The sequence below is a fragment of the Aegilops tauschii genome, chromosome 6 (genome assembly GCF_002575655.3).
Source record: "Aegilops tauschii subsp. strangulata cultivar AL8/78 chromosome 6, Aet v6.0, whole genome shotgun sequence".
NCBI classification, from domain to species: Eukaryota; Viridiplantae; Streptophyta; class Magnoliopsida; order Poales; family Poaceae; genus Aegilops; species Aegilops tauschii.
In genome coordinates this window covers 397,068,207-397,089,788 of record NC_053040.3, presented here as the reverse complement: position 1 = coordinate 397,089,788, position 21,582 = coordinate 397,068,207, and positions in this window count along the sequence as shown.

Sequence of the window (21,582 nt, the reverse complement as noted above, 5' to 3'; positions counted from 1 at the left end):
ACCGCACTCATGATAGTGCGGTGCTCTTCATCAATGGAAGCGCCGCGAAGCGCTTCCAGCAAGTTGTCCGATGCCTCTGGTTGGACAGAGGTCATTGGCACAGACGGCTCGCCCCCTTAGTGAGGGGTCGCCTAACAGAGTCCGGAACCACTGGAGGTTCCGGTACAGTATTCGGCTGGGGGCCAAGTTGGCTGCTCCCGCCATTGGGGCCCATGGGAGTCTTGCTCCCCACGCGCCCAGTGTTCGGAATGTCGCCTTGGGGCGCTTCCGGGACTGTCTCCCCTTGGTTCAGCCCCCTTTGAGACAACACCTCGGCGTCGTCCGTAGGGCGGGGGGTGGAGGCGGTCGGGAGTGAATCGTTGTTCATATCCGACGGGCCGAGAGAATCATCCGACAAAGATACGTCGATGTGGGCTTGGGATGGGCTATGTGATCATCTTCGGCATGATAAGAAGCAACAAAACGAAACATACCAGAATTACTATGGTATCCGGATACTTACGACTTCGCCAGGGGCTTATCCCTGGGCAGCCACCCGTCGTCGCTGTAGGTGGCGGTTGTGGAGTTGTCCGGAAGGAGGGTCCTTCCCTTCTTGGACCCTTCGGCCGCCCCAGCTGGGGCGACCTTCCTTTTCTTGTCTCCCCCGGCTGGGGGGGGGGGAGAACTTTCCTCTTCCTCCTCCTCGTTTTCGTGGGAGGAGTGTGCCTTGGTGTTTTCGGACGATGAGTCTGATATAACCTTGCGCCGGAGACCCTTCCTGGTCCCTGTGGCCTTCTTCTTGGCCTTCTTCTCCGGCACCTCATAAGGCGCCAGAACCAGCATCTCCATTAGGAGAGCATCTGCTGGATCTTCGGGCAGGGGAGCCGGACAATCGATCTGCTCCGCTGTCGCTACCCAGTCCTATTAAATGGCGTGGAGGCTTAGATCCCGCACGTGGTTATACTGGGGTAAAGAACATCTTATGAGATGTAAAGGACTTACCGGATTGGCAGGGCGCTTTGCGCAGAGTCCGCGATCCTCGGCAAGGGGAGGAGGTACCTCGGCGCCCTTGAGCAGCACCTTCCAGACGTCCTTGTGCATCGTGTCGAAGAGCTCTCGCAGCGTCTAGTGCTCGGCCGGGTCGAACTCCCACAAATTGAATGCCCACCTTTGACACGGGAGGATCCGGTGGAAGAGCACGACTTGGACCACATTGACGAGCTTGATTTTCTTGCTCATCATGTTCTTGATGCATGTCTGGAGTCCAGTCAGCTCTACCGGGGAACCCCAGGACAGGCCCTTCTCTTTCCAGGAGGTGAGCCGCATGGGGATTCCGGATCGAAACTCGGGGGCCGCCACCCAGTTGGTGTCACGCGGCTCGATGATGTAGAACCACCCCGATTGCCACCCCTTTATGGTCTCCACATAGGAGCCTTCAAGCCAGGTGACGTTGGGCATTTTGCCCACCATGGCGCCTCCGCAGTCCGCTTGCTGACCGACCACCACCTTCGGTTTAACATTGAAGGTCTTCAGCCACAGGCCGAAGTGGGGCTTGATGCGGAGGAAGGCCTCGCACACGACGATAAACGCCGAGATGTTGAGGATGAAATTAGGGGCCAGATCGTGAAAGTCCAGCCCGTAGTAGAACATGAGCCCGCAGACAAACGGGTGAAGGGGAAATCCCAGTCCGCGGACAAAGTGGGTAAGGAAAACCACCCTCTCATGGGGTTTTGGAGTAGGGATGATCTGCCCCGCATCTGGCAGCCGGTGTGCGATATCCGCGGCCAGATATCCGGCTCCCCGCAGCTTTGTGATGTTCTCCTCCGTAACGGAGGAGACCATCCACTTGCCTCCCGCTCCGGACATGCTTGGAGTGGTTTGAGGAGAAAAACGCGAACTTGGGTGCTGGAGCTCGAGTGCGCAAGAATGGATGAGCAAAGAGGTAGAAGGCGTGGGTGAAAAAGGTGAATCCTTGTCCCTTTATAAGGGCAGGAACAGCTATGCGCCTCCCCACCTACCTGGTAAACTCGCTTATTCCCCAAACGCCGTAATTGATGGCGCGGTTGGGTTACCCACACTCGTATTGATGAGAATCCCGTGATAAGGGGACACGATCTCTGCTTCGACAAGACGTGCCAACAAAACCGCCTCGCGATATGTGCAGTGGCTGGTTGTGAAAAACGGTTCGAATAATGACCGGGCCGTGGTGTGATGTCACGCTACAGAATGTGTCAGCAGATTGGATTTGTGGAAATATTATTCTCTCTATGGTGGTATGTGGAATTTGTTTTGCAGAGCCGGACACTATCCTTGTGTTCAAAATCTTCTATGGAGTATTCGGAGGAGGAACCCGCCTTGCAATGCCGAAGACAATCTGCGCGCCGGACTCATCGTCATTGAAGCCTGGTTCAAGGGCTACTGAGGGAGTCCTGGATTAGGGGGTCCTCGGACAGCCGGACTGTTGGACTATGAAGATACAAGATTGAAGACTTCGACCCGTGTACGGATGGGACTCTCCTTGGCGTGGAAGGCAAGCTTGGCAATACGGATATGTAGATCTCCTCCCTTGTAACTGACTCTGTGTAACCCTAGCCCCCTCCGGTGTCTATATAAACCGGAGGGTTTAGTCCGTAGGACAACAACAATCATACCATAGGCTAGCTTCTAGGGTTTAGCCTCTACGATCTCATGGTATCAACTCTTGTAATACTCATATCATCAAGATCAATCAAGCAGGAAGTAGGGTATTACCTCCATCGAGGGGGCCCGAACCTGGGTAAACATCGTGTCCCCCGCCTCCTGTTACCATCCGCCTTAGACGCACAGTTCGGGACCCCCTACCCGAGATCCGCCGGTTTTGACACCGACACTTACTCTGTAAACCGACTTTGTACAACCCTAGTCCCCTCCGGTGTCTATATAAACTGGAGGGTTTAGTCCGTAGAGGCAATCACAATCATACAGGCTAGACATCTAGGGTTTAGCCATTACGATCTCGCGGTAGATCAACTCTTGTAATCCTCATATTCATCAAGATCAATCAAGCAGGAAGTAGGGTATTACCTCCATCAAGAGGGCCCGAACCTGGGTAAACATTGTGTCCCCCGTCTCCGGTTACCATCGACCCTAGACGCACAGTTCGGGACCCCCCACCCGAGATCCACCGGTTTTGACACCGACATTGGTGCTTTCATTGAGAGTTCCGCTGTGACGTCTAAGACAGGATTGATGGCTCGCCTTGTTATCAAGGAAAGTATCACCTCCGGAGGAGCCCTGGCCTCAGGCCAAACCCTCCAGCTGGGCGACTTCACCATGACCGCCCGCTCGGCTGTCAAGCCGATGATGACTTCTCAGATCATCGAAAATCGTCTTTGTATCGACTCCGAATACTCAAAACGGATGGATCCGGCCGAGTTGTAGTCTTTAAACGAACTCCTGGATCACATCGCTGCCATGGGGGTCGCTACAGACTACGATCGGATTGGGCTTAAACCCGATGAGAGAGAAAACAAATCTCCGCCGATCACCCATCAGATAGCGGTCGTAGAGGAGCGAGACAGCAACTCTTCCCCTATGTTGAAGACGAACTATATTCGGATTTCCGAGCTCGAAGAGCCGGATACCTGTCTGCGGAACGGCACTCCCGGTCCTCCGAACCTAGAGTCGGACGTTGGGCCTGAAAAGTCAGCTGACATCCCGGAGTGCGAACTATTAAGCTCGGAAGTTTTTCAAACTCCGGACCCCAAATTGGGTCAGGGTTCGAATTTAAAGCCACCCACCCACCACAAGCAATATTCGCCAAGCAATTCCGGCCCTCCGGACATATGCGACCTCATGTACGTACGGCAGCAGTCTCAGGAAACAGTCCAGCACTTTTGGGCCAGATTCCTCCTTGTCAAAGACAAGATTAAAGATTGCCGCGACGAGGACGTGATCTTAGTATTCTGCAATAATTGCACGGACGAAGGAATCCTCAACGCTATAAACCGCCGTCGCGTATTACACTTTGCTGACTTGGCAACCATCGTACAGAATTACTGCCCAATGGAAAGCGCATGGAAAACTCGGACAGCTCGCTGGGAGCCACCGGTCTCCACTCAACCCCCCTGGTGAGCAAAAAAGATGCACCCTCGCGGGGCACCCGACCACATAGTGAAGAAAACTAAGCCCACTACGGGACGCGGAACCGTGATAACCCACAAGTATAGGGGATCAATTGTAGCCTCTTTCAATAAGTAAGAGTGTCGAACCCAACGAGGAGCTAAAGGTAGAACAAATATTCCCTCAAGTTCTATCGACCACCGATACAACTCTACGCACGCTTAACGTTCGCTTTACCTAGAACAAGTATGAAACTAGAAGTACTTTGTAGGTGTTTTTGGATAGGTTTGCAAGAATATAAAGAGCACGTAAATAAAAACTAGGGGCTGTTTAGATAAAGACACAATAAAATTAGTATAGCGAGTGTGGAAAAGTGGTGGTAGGAGTTGCGAAATTGTCCCTAAGCAATTGACTACGTTACTAGACCGATAGCAAGTTTTATGTGGGAGAGGCCACTGCTAGCATGTCATCCCTGACTTGGAATTCTATGCACTTATGATTGGAACTATTAGCAAGCATCCGCAACTACTAACGTTCATTAAGGTAAAACCCAACCATAGCATTAAGATATATTGGTCCCCCTTCAATCCCTTATGCATCAATTTCTATGCTAGGTTGAAGCCTCTGTCACTCTTGCCCTCCAATACATAGTCCCATCAACATACAACTAACCCTATGGTGTGATCCACGCGCGCGCTCATATGATGGGCACCAAAGGACAGCAACATAACCACAAGCAAATTAAACCAATCATAGCAATTCACCAATTACCGATAGGACAACGAAAATCTACTCAGACATCATAGGATGGCAACACATCATTGGATAATAATATGAAGCATAAAGCACCATGTTCAAGTAGAGGGTACAGCGGGTTGCGAGAGAGTGGACCGTTGTAGATAGATGGGGGAAGGTGATGAGGATGTTGGTGAAGATGACGGAGGTGTTGGTGAAGATCGCGGTGATGATGATGGCCCCGGCGGTGTTCCGGCGCCACCGGAAGCGAGGGGGAGAGAGACCCCCTCCTTCTTCTTCTTCCTTGACCTTCTTCCTAGATGGGAGAAGGGTTTTCCCTCTTGTCCATGGTCTCCATGGCGTGGGAGGGGCGAGAGCCCCTCCGAGATTGGATCTGTCTCTCTGTCTCTCTCTGTTTCTGCGCTCCAGATTCTGCCCTTTTACCGTTTCTTTTATAACGGAGATCCGTAACTCCGATTGGGCTGAATTTTGGACACGATCTCTACCGGATATTAGCTTTCTTGCGGCGAAAGAAGGGCTCCAACCGCCTTACGGGGTGGCCACAAGGGTCCAGGGCACGCCCCCCTGCCTCGTGGCCCCCTCGGGCATCGTCTCGCGTTGATTCTTCTTCCCAAAAATCATAAATATTCCAAAGAAAATCTCTGTCAGTTTTTATCACGTTTGGACTCCATTTGATATGGGTTTCCTGCGAAACAAAAAACATGCAACAAACAGGAACTGGCACTGGGCACTGGATCAATATGTTAGTCCCAAAAATAGTATAAAAAGTTGCCAAAAGTATATGAAAGTTGTAGAATATTGGCATGGAACAATCAAAAATTATAGATACGATGGAGACGTATCAGCATCCCAAGCTTCATTCCTGCTCGTTCTTGAGTAGGTAAATGATAAAAAAGATAATTTTTGATGTGGAATGCTACCTAGCATAATCTTGATCATGTATCTAATCATGGCATGAATATTAAGACACGGGTGATTCAAAGCAATAGTCTATCATTTGACATTAACACAATAATACTTCAAGCATACTAATAACTCAATCATGTCTTTTCAAAATAACATAGCCAAAGAAAGTTATCCCTACAAAATCATATAGTCTGGCTATGCTCCATCTTCACCATACAAAATATTCAAATCATGCACAACCCCGATGACAAGCCAAGCAATTGTTTCATACTTTTGATGTTCTCAAACCTTTTCAACTTTCACGCAATACATGAGCGTGAGCCATGGATATAGCACTATAGGTGGAATAGAATATGATGATGGAGGTTGTGTGGAGAAGACAAAAAGGAGAAAGTCTCACATCGACGCGTCTAATCAACGGGCTATGGAGATGCCCGTCAATTGATGTCAATGTGAGGAGTAGGGATTGCCATGCAACGGATGCACTAGAGCTATAAGTGTATGAAAGCTCAAACTGAAACTAAGTGGGTGTGCATCCAACTTGCTTGCTCATGAAGACCTCGGGCATTTGAGGAAGCCCATCATCGGAATATACAAGCCAAATTCTATAATGAAAATTCCCACTAGTATATAAAAGTGATAACTCAAGAGACTCTCTATATGAAGAACATGGTGCTACTCTGAAGCACAAGTGTGGTAAAAGGATAGTAACATTGTCCCTTCTCTCTTTTCTCTCAATTTTTTTAGGCTTCTTTGGCCTCTCTCTTTTTTTTGGGGGGGGGGGGCTTCTTTGGCCACTTTTATTTTGATAACCTCACATGGGACAATGTTCTAATAATGATGATAATCACACTTTTATTTACTTACAACATAATATTACAACTCGATATCTAGAACAAAGATATGACTCTATATGAATGCCTCCGGCGGTGTACCAGGATGTGCAATGATCTAGCGTAGCAATGACATAAAAAAATGGACAAGCCATGAAAACATCATGCTAGCTATCGTACAATCATGCAAAGCAATGTGACAATAAATGCTCAAGTCATGTATATGATGATGATGATGGAAGTTGCATGGCAATATATCTCGGAATGACTATGGAAATGCCATAATAGGTAGGTATGGTGGCTGTTTTGAGGAAGATATAAGGAGGCTTATGTGTGACAGAGCGTATCATATCACGGGGTTTGGATGCACTGACGAAGTTTGCACCAACTCTCGAGGTGAGAAAGGGCAATGCACGGTACCGAAGAGGCTGGCAATGATGGAAGGGTGGGAGTGCGTATAATCCATGGACTCAACATTAGTCATAAAGAACTCACATAATTATTGCAAAAATCTATTAGTCATCAAAACAAAGTACTACGCGCATGATCCTAGGGGGATAGATTGGTAGGAAAAGACCGTCGCTCGTCCCCGACCGCCACTCATAAGGAAGACAATCAATAAATACCTCATGCTCCAACTTCGTTACATAACGGTTCACCATACGTGCATGCTACGGGTATCACAAACTTCAACACAAGTATTTCTACAATCCACAACTACCCACTAGCATGACTCTAATATCACCATCTTTAGTCGCAAAACTATTGCAAGGAATCAAACATATCATATTCACTGATCTACAAGTTTTATGTAGGATTTTATGACTACCAGTTCCTGTCATCTCTCTAAATAGATATAAGTGAAGCAAGAGAGTTTAATTCTTTATACAAAAGTTATGCCCACGCTCTAACAAATATAAGTGAAGCAAAAGAGCATTCTACAAATGGCGGTTTTCTATGTGCTGAGAAACAGGCAATCCAAACTTCAAATGATATAAGTGAAGCACATGAAGCATTCTATAAAGCCATACTCAAAGGATATAAGTGAAGTGCAATGAGCATTCTATAAATCAACCAAGGACTATCTAATACCAGCATGGTGCATAAAAGAAAAATGAAAACTAAATGCAAAAGACGCTCCAAGATTTGCACATATCGCATGAACGAAACGAATCCGAAAACATACCGATACTTGTTGAAGAAAGATGAGATGCCTTCCGGGGCATCCCCAAGCTTAGATGCTTGAGTCTCCCTGAATATTTACTTGGGGTGCCTTGGGCATCCCCAAGCTTGATCTCTTGTCTCTCCTCCTTCTCCTCACATTGAGACATCCTTGATCTTCGAACACTTCATCCACACAAAACTCAACAAACAGCTCGGTAAGATCCGTTAGTATAATAAAGCAAATCACTACTCTAAGTACTATTGCAAACCAATTCATATTTTGTTTTTGCATTGTATCTACTGTAATATAACTTTTCCATGGCTTAATCCACTGATAGGAATCGATAGTTTCATTAAAACAAGCAAACTATGCATCAAAAACAGAATCTGTCTTAAACAGGACAGTCTGTAGTAATCTGAACATTCACCATACCTCTGTTACTCAAAAAATTCTGCCAAAATTAGGAAAAATAAACAATTTGTATATAAAGACAGTGCAAAAAGTTTCAGAACCATTTGACGTTCCAGTAAAAAATGTAAAATCGCGCACTACAGCCAAAGTTTCTGTCCTGCACCGCACAAACCAACAAGCATTGTAAACATCCTAAAGGCAAACCTTGGCACATTATTTTTATTATACAATGGAATTGTACAAGGGGATAATTATTTTTGTTGAAAAGTTTCTGTAATCTAGATTCACGAAGTTTCCGTGAGCATGAACAAAGTTCAAGGCTAGCTCCCACTTTAACAATGCTCGTCTTTCTCACTTTCGCTTTTCTTTTTGAAAAAGTTTTAGGTCCCCCCTTTATTTTTTTGTTTTTAAACTTTATAAAAGCACTATAAAAAATAAATGACTCTGTAAAACTTCCAGGTTGTCTCCCTGGCAGCGCTTCCTTTAAAGCCATTAAGCTAGGCATATAGTGCTCAAGTAATGGATCCACCCGGATCCCAAGGTATATCAAAGCCAATTAGAATCAACAATGATTTAGAATTTAGTAGTGAGCACAAAACAACATATATCAAGCAATGACGAAGTCTAACTCTCTTCCTATGCATCGGCATGACATAAAGGAACAATTCATGCACACATAGTAAAGGCCAATGCATAGTATAAACAGTTTCTTGCAATTTTATCGTGTTGGAAACATAGAGAGGCGGAGATGTAGTTCCTCTCTCATAATAATTGCAAGTAGGAGCAGCAAGCACATGCATATTATATTCATCAAAATCATCATGTGCAACGGTAAAAGGCAACCCATCAATATAATCCTTAATAAGTGCAACTTCTCCGATATAGTGTAGTTGGGAGAATTCAAAAAGATAATAGGACTATCATGCGTGGGTGCAATAGCAACAATTTCATGTTTAACATAAGGAACTATAGCCACTTCATCTCCATAAGCATAATGCATATTGGCATCTTGGCCACAAGCATAGCAAGCATCATCAAAAAGGGATATTTCAAGAGAATCAACGGGATCATAACAATCATCATAGCAATCATCCTTCGGTAAGCACGAAGGAGAATTAAGCAATGTATGAGTTGGAGAGTTACTCTCATTAGAAGGTAGGCACGGGTAGCTAATCCGCTCTTCCTCCTTTTGTTCTTCGCTCTCCTCATCATCTTTTTCATCCAATGAGCTCACAGTTTCATCAATTTCTTCTTCCATAGATTCCTGCAAAATATTAGTCTCTTCTTGGACAGCGGAGACTTTCTCAATAAAATCATCAATATCGGAATTGAATTCATAATTCTCATAGCAATATTTAAGGATAGCTAAATTTTCAGGTCTATAAACTGAATCATCAAAATCTTCAAACTCTTTAAACAAAGATTCAATTTCATAAGCACCCATAAAAGCAACGAATTCTTCTATTTGTTCTACATCATAGTAATCATATATACCATTAGCATAAGAAGCCAAGGTTTTATCATCATTAAATTTGCATGAAAAGGGAAGGTGTGGAGCCTTCATCCTAGAGCAACAAGTATAATCATATCTCAAGCATAGTCCCCGAGCATACCAATGCAACATATGAATTTGATCCCATAATAGTTTCCCTTTTTGAGTCAAGCGATAATCCCTAAAGTATTCACGTTGATCCAACGTGTCTCCCATTACATAATTGAATGGGGTTTTCTCAGGATTATCAAAGTAGTACATAATATTTTTCACATAACTAGCATCGAGGATTTTAGGAGGTTCCCCATCTCCATGAGTAGCAAGTACACCTAATTTTTTTGGTATTTCGTGCTCCATATCCATAACTAAAGATAGAGAACAACTTAGAACAGCAAATAAAAACTACTTAGTGATAAAGCAAACAAGCACACACGAGAATATTCACCCCACGCTATAACTCCCCGGCAACAGCGCCAGAAAAAGGTCTTGATAACCCACAAGTATAGGGGATCAATTGTACCCTCTTTCGATAAGTAAGAGTGTCAAACCCAACGAGGAGCTAAAGGTAGAACAAATATTCCCTCAAGTTCTATCGACCACCGATACAACTCTACGCACGCTTAACGTTCGCTTTACCTAGAACAAGTATGAGACTAGAAGTACTTTGTAGGTGTTTTTGGATAGGTTTGCAAGAATATAAAGAGCACGTAAATAAAAACTAGGGGCTGTTTAGATAAAGACACAATAAAGTTAGTATAGCGAGTGTGGAAAAGTGGTGGTAGGAGTTGCGAAATTGTCCCTAAGCAATTGACTACGTTACTAGACCGATAGCAGGTTTTATGTCGGAGAGGCCACTGCTAGCATGTCATCCCTGACTTGGAATTCTATGCACTTATGATTGGAACTATTAGGAAGCATCTGCAACTACTAACGTTCATTAAGGTAAAACCCAACCATAGCATTAAGATATATTGGTCCCCCTTCAATCCCTTATGCATCAATTTCTATGCTAGGTTGAAGCCTCTGTCACTCTTGCCCTCCAATACATAGTCCTATCAACATACAACTAACCCTATGGTGCGATCCACGCGCGCGCTCATATGATGGGCACCAAAGGACAGCAACATAACCACAAGCAAATTAAACCAATCATAGCAATTCACCGATTACCGATAGGACAACGAAAATCTACTCAGACATCATAGGATGGCAACACATCATTGGATAATAATATGAAGCATAAAGCACCATGTTCAAGTAGAGGGTACAGCGGGTTGCGGGAGAGTGGACCGCTGTAGATAGATGGGGGAAGGTGATGAGGATGTTGGTGAAGATGACGGAGGTGTTGGTGAAGATCGCGGTGATGATGATGGCCCCGGCGGCGTTTCGGCGCCACCGGAAGCGAGGGGGAGAGAGCCCCCCTCCTTCTTCTTCTTCCTTGACCTTCTCCCTAGATGGGAGAAGGGTTTCCCCTCTGGCCCATGGTCTCCATGGCGTGGGAGGGGAAAGAGCCCCTCCGACATTGGATCTGTCTCTTTGTCTCTCTCTGTTTCTGTGCTCCAGATTCTGCCCTTTCACCGTTTCTTTTATAACCGGAGATCCGTAACTCCGATTGGGCTGAATTTTGGACACAATCTCTATCTGTATATTAGCTTTCTTGCGGAGAAAGAAGGGCTCCAACCGCCTTACGGGGTGGCCATAGGGTCCAGGGCGCGCCTGACCCCTGGGGCGCGCCCCCTGCCTCGTGGCCCCCTCGGGCATCATCTCGCGTTGATTCTTCTTCCCAAAAATCATAAATATTCCAAAAAAAATCTCCGTCAGTTTTTATCCCGTTTGGACTCTATTTGATATGGGTTTCCTGCGAAACAAAAAACATGCAACAAACAGGAACTGGCACTGGGCACTGGATCAATATGTTAGTCCCAAAAATAGTATAAAAAGTTGCCAAAAGTATATGAAAGTTGTAGAATATTGGCATGGAACAATCAAAAATTATAGATACGACAGAGACGTATCAAACCGTTTTGGAGGGATGGCTCGATAGGCCATGTAAAATACACACTACACCGGACATCGTACCAACCCACAGCCTTAGAGCATGTTGGATACTCCGGCAAGTGGCCAAGAGCGGCGAGGATATCCTCACCAAAGACACCTCAGAGCAACACCCCCCGGAGGATGACGACCTCAGAGTATTGACGGTCTTTGAGACTTTTGCTTCAAACAATCGGCGCAAGAGGGCACTCCGCGACCTCGCCGAAGTCTGCCAAGTAGCAGCAATAAACCCCTGGAACGACACGGCCATAACTTTCAATGCCAGTGATGAACCAAGACTCCGGTCAGTCTAGGCACCAGCCGCCTTGGTCCTCAACCCAATTGTGGATGGCTTTCGGCTCACTAAAGTGCTCATGGACGGCGGCAGTTGGCTAAACCTCATTTACGAGGACACACTCAATAAAATGGAAATAGACAGGAGCCGCATCGAGCAAAGTAATACGACCTTCCGAGGAATTATTCCCAGCCGGGAGGCTCGATGTGCGGGGAAAATTACACTTGACGTGGTATTCGGCACGCCGGAGAACTATCGGTCCGAAGAGATAACCTTCCAAGTGGCCCCTTTCAACAGTGGATATCACGCCCTATTGGGGCGAGACGCATTCACACGCTTTCAAGCTATACCCCATTACGGGTATATGAAGCTCAAGATGCCCGGGCCCAACGGTATTATCACTCTCGCCAGTGATCCGGACATAGCCCTCCGGGCCGAAAACAAATCCGCATCCCTGGCCCTCGAGGCACTGTCCGAAGCCCTCGCGGCCGAAGAGTTAACCGCACTATGCTCCACGATGGATAGGGATGACGTAATCCTTGATAAGCGGCCCAAATCCACCTCTTTCAAACCAGCAGACGAAATAGTCAAATTTCAGGTTCACCCAACGGACCCCAAGAAGACAGCTTCCGCCGGGGCACTGATGAGGACATAGACCTGGGGTAGGGCGATAGGCCTGACCTATACATCCTACCTAAGGTCCTTGTCCTAGAAGCAAAGAAGTTCAAGAGCAAATAGAGAGGGCTCAACAAAGGTGTCGAGTGCAATCCACTCGACCTACCATTCACTCGGAGATCTCTCCTTATTTAGGTCACTCGACCACTCAACCACTCGACGTGCAGAAGACCTAAAGCCACTCTGCACAGCAACGGTCGGACGTTTACTCATAGACTTAATGATCATTTATAGCACTTTATTATTGACGTTACCTGTAACGCTCTCACTTTATGTACATTGAATCCTGTGTAACGGAGGGGAGCTGGGGTCCTGGCACACTCTATATAAGCCACCCCCTCCTCTGAGACAAGGGTTCGCACCCCCTGTAACACACACACACATATAATCCAGTCGACCGCCTCCGGGCTCCGAGACGTAGGGCTGTTACTTCCTCCGAGAAGGGCCTGAACTCGTAAAACTCTTGCGTACAACTTCTCCATAGCTAAGATCTTGCCTCTACATCCCTACCCCCCATTCTACTATCAGACTTAGAACCACGACAGTTGGCACCCACCGTGGGGCAGGTGTCTTAGCGACTTGTTGGAGAAGTTGCAATTTTTCCGATCCCCATCAGCATGGTTTCAGGCGGAGGATTGGCCGAGGGCCGCGAGATCCGTTTCGGTGCGCTCGTGTTCGTCGCCGACGACTCCGCTTGGCTCCAAGAAGCTCCACTCGACGTTGAGGCGCTCCCCGTCTGCGGGGCAACGCACTTTCGCGCGTGCGTCCGCGGCGTCCTCCTGCGGCAGCCGTCGACTCAGTATCGGTCGGCTCCGGTGGCGTCTTCACTCCCTGCTGCTCGTCGGCACAAGCGTTCCGGTCGGTCGAGGCTCCAGCAGTGGGTGAGGCACGCGGTGGCTCGCCAATCGGCCACCCCCCAAGTCGCGGCAATCGAGCCCGACGAAACTCTCTACGGCCTGTTCGACTGGCTCCGTTGAGACTACGTCCGAGTGCGACATCAGTGACCCCGCGGCGGAAGTCCTGATGGTCAACGAACCGCGCAGTCATCCTGGCTTCCCCCGCGAGGATGGTGGCGACGGCGGAGGAGATCCGTCGCGTGCCCACGAGGAGTACCGCCCCGAGCCCCTCTCTTCGCAGCAGAGGGAAGAGCTTCGCCGCCGCAACATGGATGCACTTCACACTCCTATCATTGGAGAAACCCCCGAGGCCCGGGCCTTGGAGGAGGTGCGCCTGGCTAACTTGGCTGAGCGCACTCGACTGGAGAATCTCCAGCACGCACTCGACGAGCGTGCTCGGCAACGGATTCCTGAGTCCAGTCGACGACAACTTTTTCTGCCTCCTACTCTGGTATACCGAACTCCGATTCAGAATCTCACAGCTGCAGCCCGAATAGCAGAGTCGATCTAGCCCTCCCAGTCAGAAGCTGGCAGAGGTTTGATGCAGATCAGGGCTTTACTCCAGGCAGCAGGAGAACAAAACACAGCAGTATCTTAGCCAGGATCCATAGCAGATCCGTGGTAGTAGACACAGTCCAGTCGGCTCACAGTCCAAGATAGCCCCCGAGGCGTGAGGGATGTGGAGACCAATGAGATATGTACAGAAATCGTGAGCAGTATGATCACCGACTCGGCCACGATGATCGTCGCCGAGTGCCCACGCCTCCCCCAAGGAGTGGGTCATACGCACCTCGGCAACACGATGACAGGCGCCCTCACAGTGGTGGGCGAAGGACTCCAGTCGACCCCCGGGAGCCTGGCTTTGGCGCGAGATCCATTCTCGTTCAAGGTTTGGTTGACAGGAACAGAGCACACAGAGATGGCCACGATAGAGATTACCCAACCGGCAGCAGGGTGCATGTTTCGGGTCCCGAGTGTTTCAGCAGAGCCATCAGAGCGGCAGTGATTCCTCCCAACTTCAGGTTGGCGACTGGAGTCAGCAAATTCACTGGTGAGTCCAAGCCTGACACTTCACTTGAGGACTACAGAGTGGCTGTGCAGATTGGTGGTGGCAATGACGAAGTGGCCATGAAGCACCTGCCTCTGATGTTAGAGGGTTCGGCTAGAGCGTGGTTGAATCAGTTAGCACCTGGCAGTATTTACAGTTGGGAAGAGCTTGCCCGAGTGTTTGTCAGAACATTTGAGGGTACATGCAAACGACCAGCGGGGCTAACTGAGCTACAGTCTTGTGTGCAGAAGTCGAATGAAACTTTGAGAGATTATATCTAGAGGTGGATCACATTGCACCACACGGTGGAGAATGTGTCTGATCACCAAGCAGTTTGTGCCTTCAAGGAAGGCGTCAAGTATCGAGAATTGAATCTGAAGTTCTGTCGGACCGGAGATATGTCTCTGAGTCGAATGATGGAAATTGCCACCAAGTATGCTAATGGTGAAGAGGAGGATCGGCTCCGGAGTGGCAAGCACAAAACAGTCGCCTACGAAACCGGGGGAGGGAACTCCAGTCGGAAGCAGAAGCGCAAAGCCGAGCCAGCTGCTCCTGGAGAAACCTTAGCCGTAACTCAAGGAAAGTTCAAGGGGAAGCCCAAAGGGCCATGGAACCCCAAAAAAGTAAAAGATCAAGATGGAAATGATGTGTTGGATTTACCATGCCACATTCACATCAAAAAAGATGAGGAGGGTAATCTCATTTACCCGAAACACACCACTCGACAATGTCAGCTCCTAATCCAGCAGTTCCGAGAGAAACAGCCCAAAGAAAAGGAGAGAGAATCGGACAAAGTTGAGCATAAAGAAGAGGATGATGATGGTTACCCCCACGCCAATTCCACTCTGATGATTTTTGCTGATGTTGAGAGCAAGAGTCGACTGAAAGTCATCAACACAGAAGTGAACATGGTCGCTCCGGCGACGCCCAGTTATTTGAAGTGGTCCCAGACTGCCATACATTCGACCAGTCTGATCACCCGACACACATAGCCACCCCTGGGAGGCAAGCGTTGGTGGTCGACCAGTCGTCGAGGGCACTCGGTTGACTAAGGTTCTGATGGATGGTGGCAGTGGCCTGAATATACTGTATGCGGAGACCTTGAAAGGGATGGGCATTCCAATGTCCAGACTCAGTGAAAGCAATATGAGTTTCCATGGGGTTATTCCTGGCAAGAAGGCTGAGTCACTCGGCCAGGTCGCCCTCGATGTGGTTTTCGGTGATTCCAAGAATTACCGCAAAGAAAAGTTGACGTTTGAAGTCGTCGATTTCCAGAGTGCTTATCATGCTATTCTGGGCAGGCCGGCTTATGCACGTTTCATGGCTCGACCATGTTACGTTTACCTCAAATTGAAGATGCCTGGTCCTAAAGGAGTGATCACTGGCAATCGGAAGAAGGCCGAAGAGTGCTTCCAGAAGGGCTCAAAGATCGCCGATGCACAAATGGCAGTGGTGGAATTGCAGGAGTATCAAAAAAATACAGATCCGAGTGATTTGTTGCGAGCTAAGAAGCCTGCCACGGATTCAGCATTTCAGTCGTCTGGCGAAACGAAGCCGATCCATATTCACCCGACTGATCCCAATGCTGCTCCAACTCACATTTCGACAACACTCGACTCCAAATAGGAAGAAGCGCTCATCCAGTTCCTCCGTGAGAACTGGGACATCTTTGCATGGAAACCTTCTAACATGTCGGGTGTTCCCAGGGGGCTGGTTGAGCACCGTTTGCGAGTCGACCCAAAAGTGAAACCAGTCAAAGAACATCTTCGACGGTCCGCCGTGCAGAAGAGAAAAGCAATCGGTGAAGAAGTGGCTCAACTCCTAGCAGCTGAGTTTATCCGAGAGATTTACCACTCCGAGTGGTTAGCCAATGTTGTCATGGTCCCCAAGAAGGACGACTCACTTCGCATGTGCATTGACTTCAAGCATATCAATCGGGCCTGCCCGAAAGATCACTTTCCTCTCCCCCGCATCGATCAAATTGTCGACTCGACTGCAGGGTGTGAGCGCTTGTCCTTTTTGGACGCTTATTCCGGGTATCATCAGATCCGACTGTATGGACCCGATGAGATAAAAACAGCTTTCATCACTCCATTTGGGTGCTTCTGTTATGTCACCATGCCATTCGGCCTGAAGAATGCTGGAGCCACATTCATGAGGATGATTCAGAAGTGTTTACTCACTCAAATCAGTCGGAATGTGGAAGCATACATGTATGACATTGTGGTCAAGTCACGTAAAGGTTCCGACCTATTGGCTGACCTGGCTGAAACTTTTGCCAACCTCAGAAGGTATGATATCAAGCTTAATCCATCAAAGTGCACATTCGGAGTTCCGGGCGGAAAATTACTCGGTTTCCTCGTTTCCGAACGGGGGATCAACGCTAACCCAGAGAAAGTTGGTGCCATTCTCCGAATGAAGCGCCCTGTGCGTGTGCACGATGTCCAGAAGCTTACAGGTTGTTTGGCCGCCTTAAGTTGATTCATTTCTTGCCTCGGTGAAAAGGCATTGCCTCTTTACCGACTAATGAAGAAGTCTGATAAGTTCGAGTGGACTCCTGAAGCTGATTCAGCATTTGCAGAGCTCAAAGCCCTGCTTTCCACCCAGCCGGTGCTTCCTGCCCCAATCAGCAAAGAGCCTTTACTGCTTTACATTGTAGCCACTGGACAAGTTGTCAGTACGGTACTTACGGTCGAGCGGGAAGAGGAAGGAAAAGCCTATAAAGTTCAGCGCCCAGTATATTATGTTTCCGAAGTTCTGACTCCATCAAAGCAAAGATATCCACATTATCAGAAGCTTGTTTATGGGATTTATATGACCACGAAGAAGGTTGCACATTATTTCTCTGACCACTCCATTACAGTCGTCAGCGACGCTCCATTATCAGAGATTCTGAACAACAGAGATGCAACTGGTCGAGTGGCAAAGTGGGCGATTGAACTCCTTCCCTTGGATATTAAGTTTGAGGCAAAGAAAGCTATCAAGTCCCAAGCAATAGTAGATTTCCTCGCCGAGTGGATCGAACAGCAACTGCCGACTCAAATCCACTCGGAGCACTGGACCATGTTCTTTGATGGTTCCAAGATGCTGAATGGTTCCGGTGCTGGGGTGGTACTCGTATCCCCCCGAGGAGACAAGCTCAGATATGTTCTCCAGATTCACTTTGATTCCTCCAATAACGAAGCGGAATATGAAGCACTTTTATATGGGTTACGTATGGCCATCTCACTCGGCGTCCCTCGCCTCATGGTCTACGGCGACTCAGATTTGGTAGTCAATCAAGTGATGAAGGAGTGGGACGTCAGAAGCCCAGCTATGACTGGTTATTGCAATGCGGTGAGGAAGTTGGAAAAGAAGTTTGAGGGGTTAGAGCTCCATCATATACCTCGACTGAAAAATCAAGCAGCCAATGATTTGGCAAAGATAGGTTCCAAGAGAGAAGCCATTCCCAGCAACGTGTTTTTAGAACACATTCATACACCTTCAGTTCAAGAAGATCCTTTCACTGAAGAACCCCCGCAGCCTAAGAGTGCCACAGATCCGACTGAAGTCGAAGTCCCAGCCGTGGTCGACCTCATCATGGAGGTTTTGGCCATCACTCCCGACTGGACAGTGCCATACATTGCGTATATCCTTAGGAAGGAACTCCTAGAGGATGAAGAAGAGGCTCGACAGATCGTCCGTCGATCCAAAGCCTTCACTGTGATAAGAGGACATTTGTTCAGGGAAAGCCTAACTGGAGTCAACCAGAAATGCATAACATCAGAGGAAGGTCGAATGATCCTCAACGACATCCACTCGGGGACCTGTGGTCACCATGCGTCCTCTCGGACCATTGTGGCCATAGCATATCGAGCTGGATTTTATTGGCCACGAGCAAATGAAATGGCGAAAGATATAGTCGACAAATGTGAAGGCTGCCAGTTTTACTCCAATATGTCCCACAAGCCTGCGTCAGCCCTGAAGACTATTCCACTCGTCTGGCCCTTTGCTGTTTGGGGATTGGATATGGTTGGAACCCTAAAGCCTGGTAGGAGCGGCTTCACTCATGTGCTTGTAGCAGTCGACAAGTTTACCAAATGGATTGAAGCCAAGCCTATCAAGAATCTTGAGGCCAGTACTGCCGTCAGTTTCATTAGAGAATTGACATTCAGATACGGAGTTCCGCACAGCATCATCACTGACAACGGGTCGAACTTTGATTCTGATGAGTTCAGAGCCTTCTGTGCTTCCCAAGGCACACGAGTCGACTATGCTTCAGTCGCCCACCCGCAGTCGAATGGACAAGCAGAAAGAGCAAATGGCTTGATTCTCAAAGGACTGAAACCCCGTCTAATGCGTGATCTCAAGCACGCAGCAGGCGCCTGGGTCGATGAACTTCCATATGTTCTTTGGGGATTGAGGAGAACTCCCAATCGGTCGACTGGCCGAACTCCATTCTTCTTGGTTTATGGAGTTGAAGCTGTTCTACTGAGTGACTTGCTTCACAATGCACCCCGAGTCGAGCTCTTCTCTGAAGCTGAAGCAGAACAGGCCCGGCAGGACGCAGTCAATGTTGGGAATCGTAGCATAATTTTAAAATTTTCCTACGTTCACCAAGATGCATCTATGGAGTGTACTAGCAATGAGGGGAAGGGAGTGCATCTACGTACCCTTGTAGATCGCGAGCGGAAGCGTTCCAATGAACGTGGATGACGGAGTCGTACTCGCCGTGATCCAAATCACTGATGACCGAGTGCCGAACGGACGGCACCTCCGCGTTCAACACACGTACGATGCAGCGACGTCTCCTCCTTCTTGATCCAGCAAGGGGGAAGGAGAGGTTGATGGAGATCCAGTAGCACGACGGCGTGGTGGTAGATGTAGCGGGTCTCGTGCAGGGCTTCGCCGAGCTACTACGAGAGAGAGAGAGGTGTTGCAGGGGAGGAGGGAGGCGCCCAAGGCTGTTCTGTGCTGCCCTCCCTCCCCCCTTTATATAGGCCCCCTGGGGGGGGGGCGCCGGCCCCTGGAGATCAGATCCATGGGGGGGGGCGGCGGCCAAGTGGGGGGGGGGAAGGGGTGCCTTGCCCCCCAAGGCAAGGGGGAACTCCCCCCCTAGGGTTCCCAACCCTAGGCGCATGGGGGGGAGGCCCAAGGGGGGCGCCCCGGCCCACTAGGGGCTGGTTCCCTTCCACTTTCAGCCCACGGGGCCCTCCGGGACAGGTGGCCCCACCCGATGGACCCCCGGGACCCTTCCGGTGGTCCCGGTACAATACCGATAACCCCCGAAACTTTCCCGGTGGCCGAAACTGGACTTCCTATATATAATTCTTCACCTCCGGACCATTCCGGAACCTCTCGTGACGTCCGGGATCTTATCCGGGACTCCGAACAACTTTCGTGTTTCCGCATACATATATCTCTACAACCCTAGCGTCACCGGACCTTAAGTGTGTAGACCCTACGGGTTCGGGAGACATGCAGACATGACCGAGACGCCTCTCCGGTCAATAACCAACAGCGGGATCTGGATACCCATGTTGGCTCCCACATGCTCCACGATGATCTCATCGGATGAACCACGGTGTCGAGGATTCAATCAATCCGTATGCAATTCCCTTTGTCAATCGGTATGTTACTTGCCCGAGATTCGATCGTCGGTATCCCAATACTTTGTTCAATCTCGTTACCGGCAAGTCTCTTTACTCGTACCGCAATGCATGATCCCGTGACTAACGCCTTAGTCATATTGAGCTCATTATGATGATGCATTACCGAGTGGGCCCAGAGATACCTCTCCGTCATACGGAGTGACAAATCCCAGTCTCGATCCGTGCCAACCCAACAGACACTTTCGGAGATACCCGTAGTGCACCTTTATAGTCACCCAGTTACGTTGTGACGTTTGGCACACCCAAAGCACTCCTACGGTATCCGGGAGTTGCACGATCTCATGGTATAAGGAAAAGATACTTGACATTGGAAAAGCTCTAGCAAACGAAACTACACGATCTTTTATGCTATGCTTAGGATTGGGTCTTGTCCATCACATCATTCTCCTAATGATGTGATCCCGTTATCAATGACATCCAATGTCCATAGTCAGGAAACCGTGACTATCTGTTGATCAACGAGCTAGTCAACTAGAGGCTTACTAGGGACAGGTTGTGGTCTATGTATTCACACATGTATCACGATTTCCGGACAATACAATTATAGCATGAATAATAGACAATTACCATGAACAAAGAAATATAATAATAACCATTTATTATTGCCTCTAGGGCATATTTCCAACAGTCTCCCACTTGCACTAGAGTCAATAATCTAGTTACATTGTGATGAATCGAACACCCATTGCGTCCTGGTGTTGATCATGTTTTGCCCTAGGGAGAGGTTTAGTCAACGGATCTGCTACATTTAGGTCCGTGTGTACTTTACAAATATCTATGTCTCCATTTTGAACACTTTCACGAATGGAGTTGAAGCGACGCTTGATATGCCTGGTCTTCCTGTGAAACCTGGGCTCCTTCGCAAGGGCAATAGCTCCAGTGTTGTCACAGAAGAGAGTCATTGGGCCCGACGCATTGGGAATCACCCCTAGGTCGGTAATGAACTCCTTCATCCAGACTGCTTCCTGTGCTGCCTCTGAGGCTGCCATGTACTCCGCTTCACATGTAGATCCCGCCATGACGCTTTGCTTGCAACTGCACCAGCTTACTGCTCCTCTATTCAAAATATACACGTATCCGGTCTGTGACTTCGAGTCATCCAGATCTGTGTCGAAGCTAGCGTCGACGTAACCCTTTACGACGAGCTCTTCGTCACCTCCATAAACGAGAAACATATCCTTAGTCCTCTTCAGGTACTTCAGGATATTCTTGACCGCTGTCTAGTGTTCCTTGCCGGGATTACTTTGGTACCTTCCTACCAAACTTACGGCAAGGTTTATATCAGGTCTGGTACACAGCATGGCATACATAATAGACCCTATGGCCGAGGCATAGGGGAT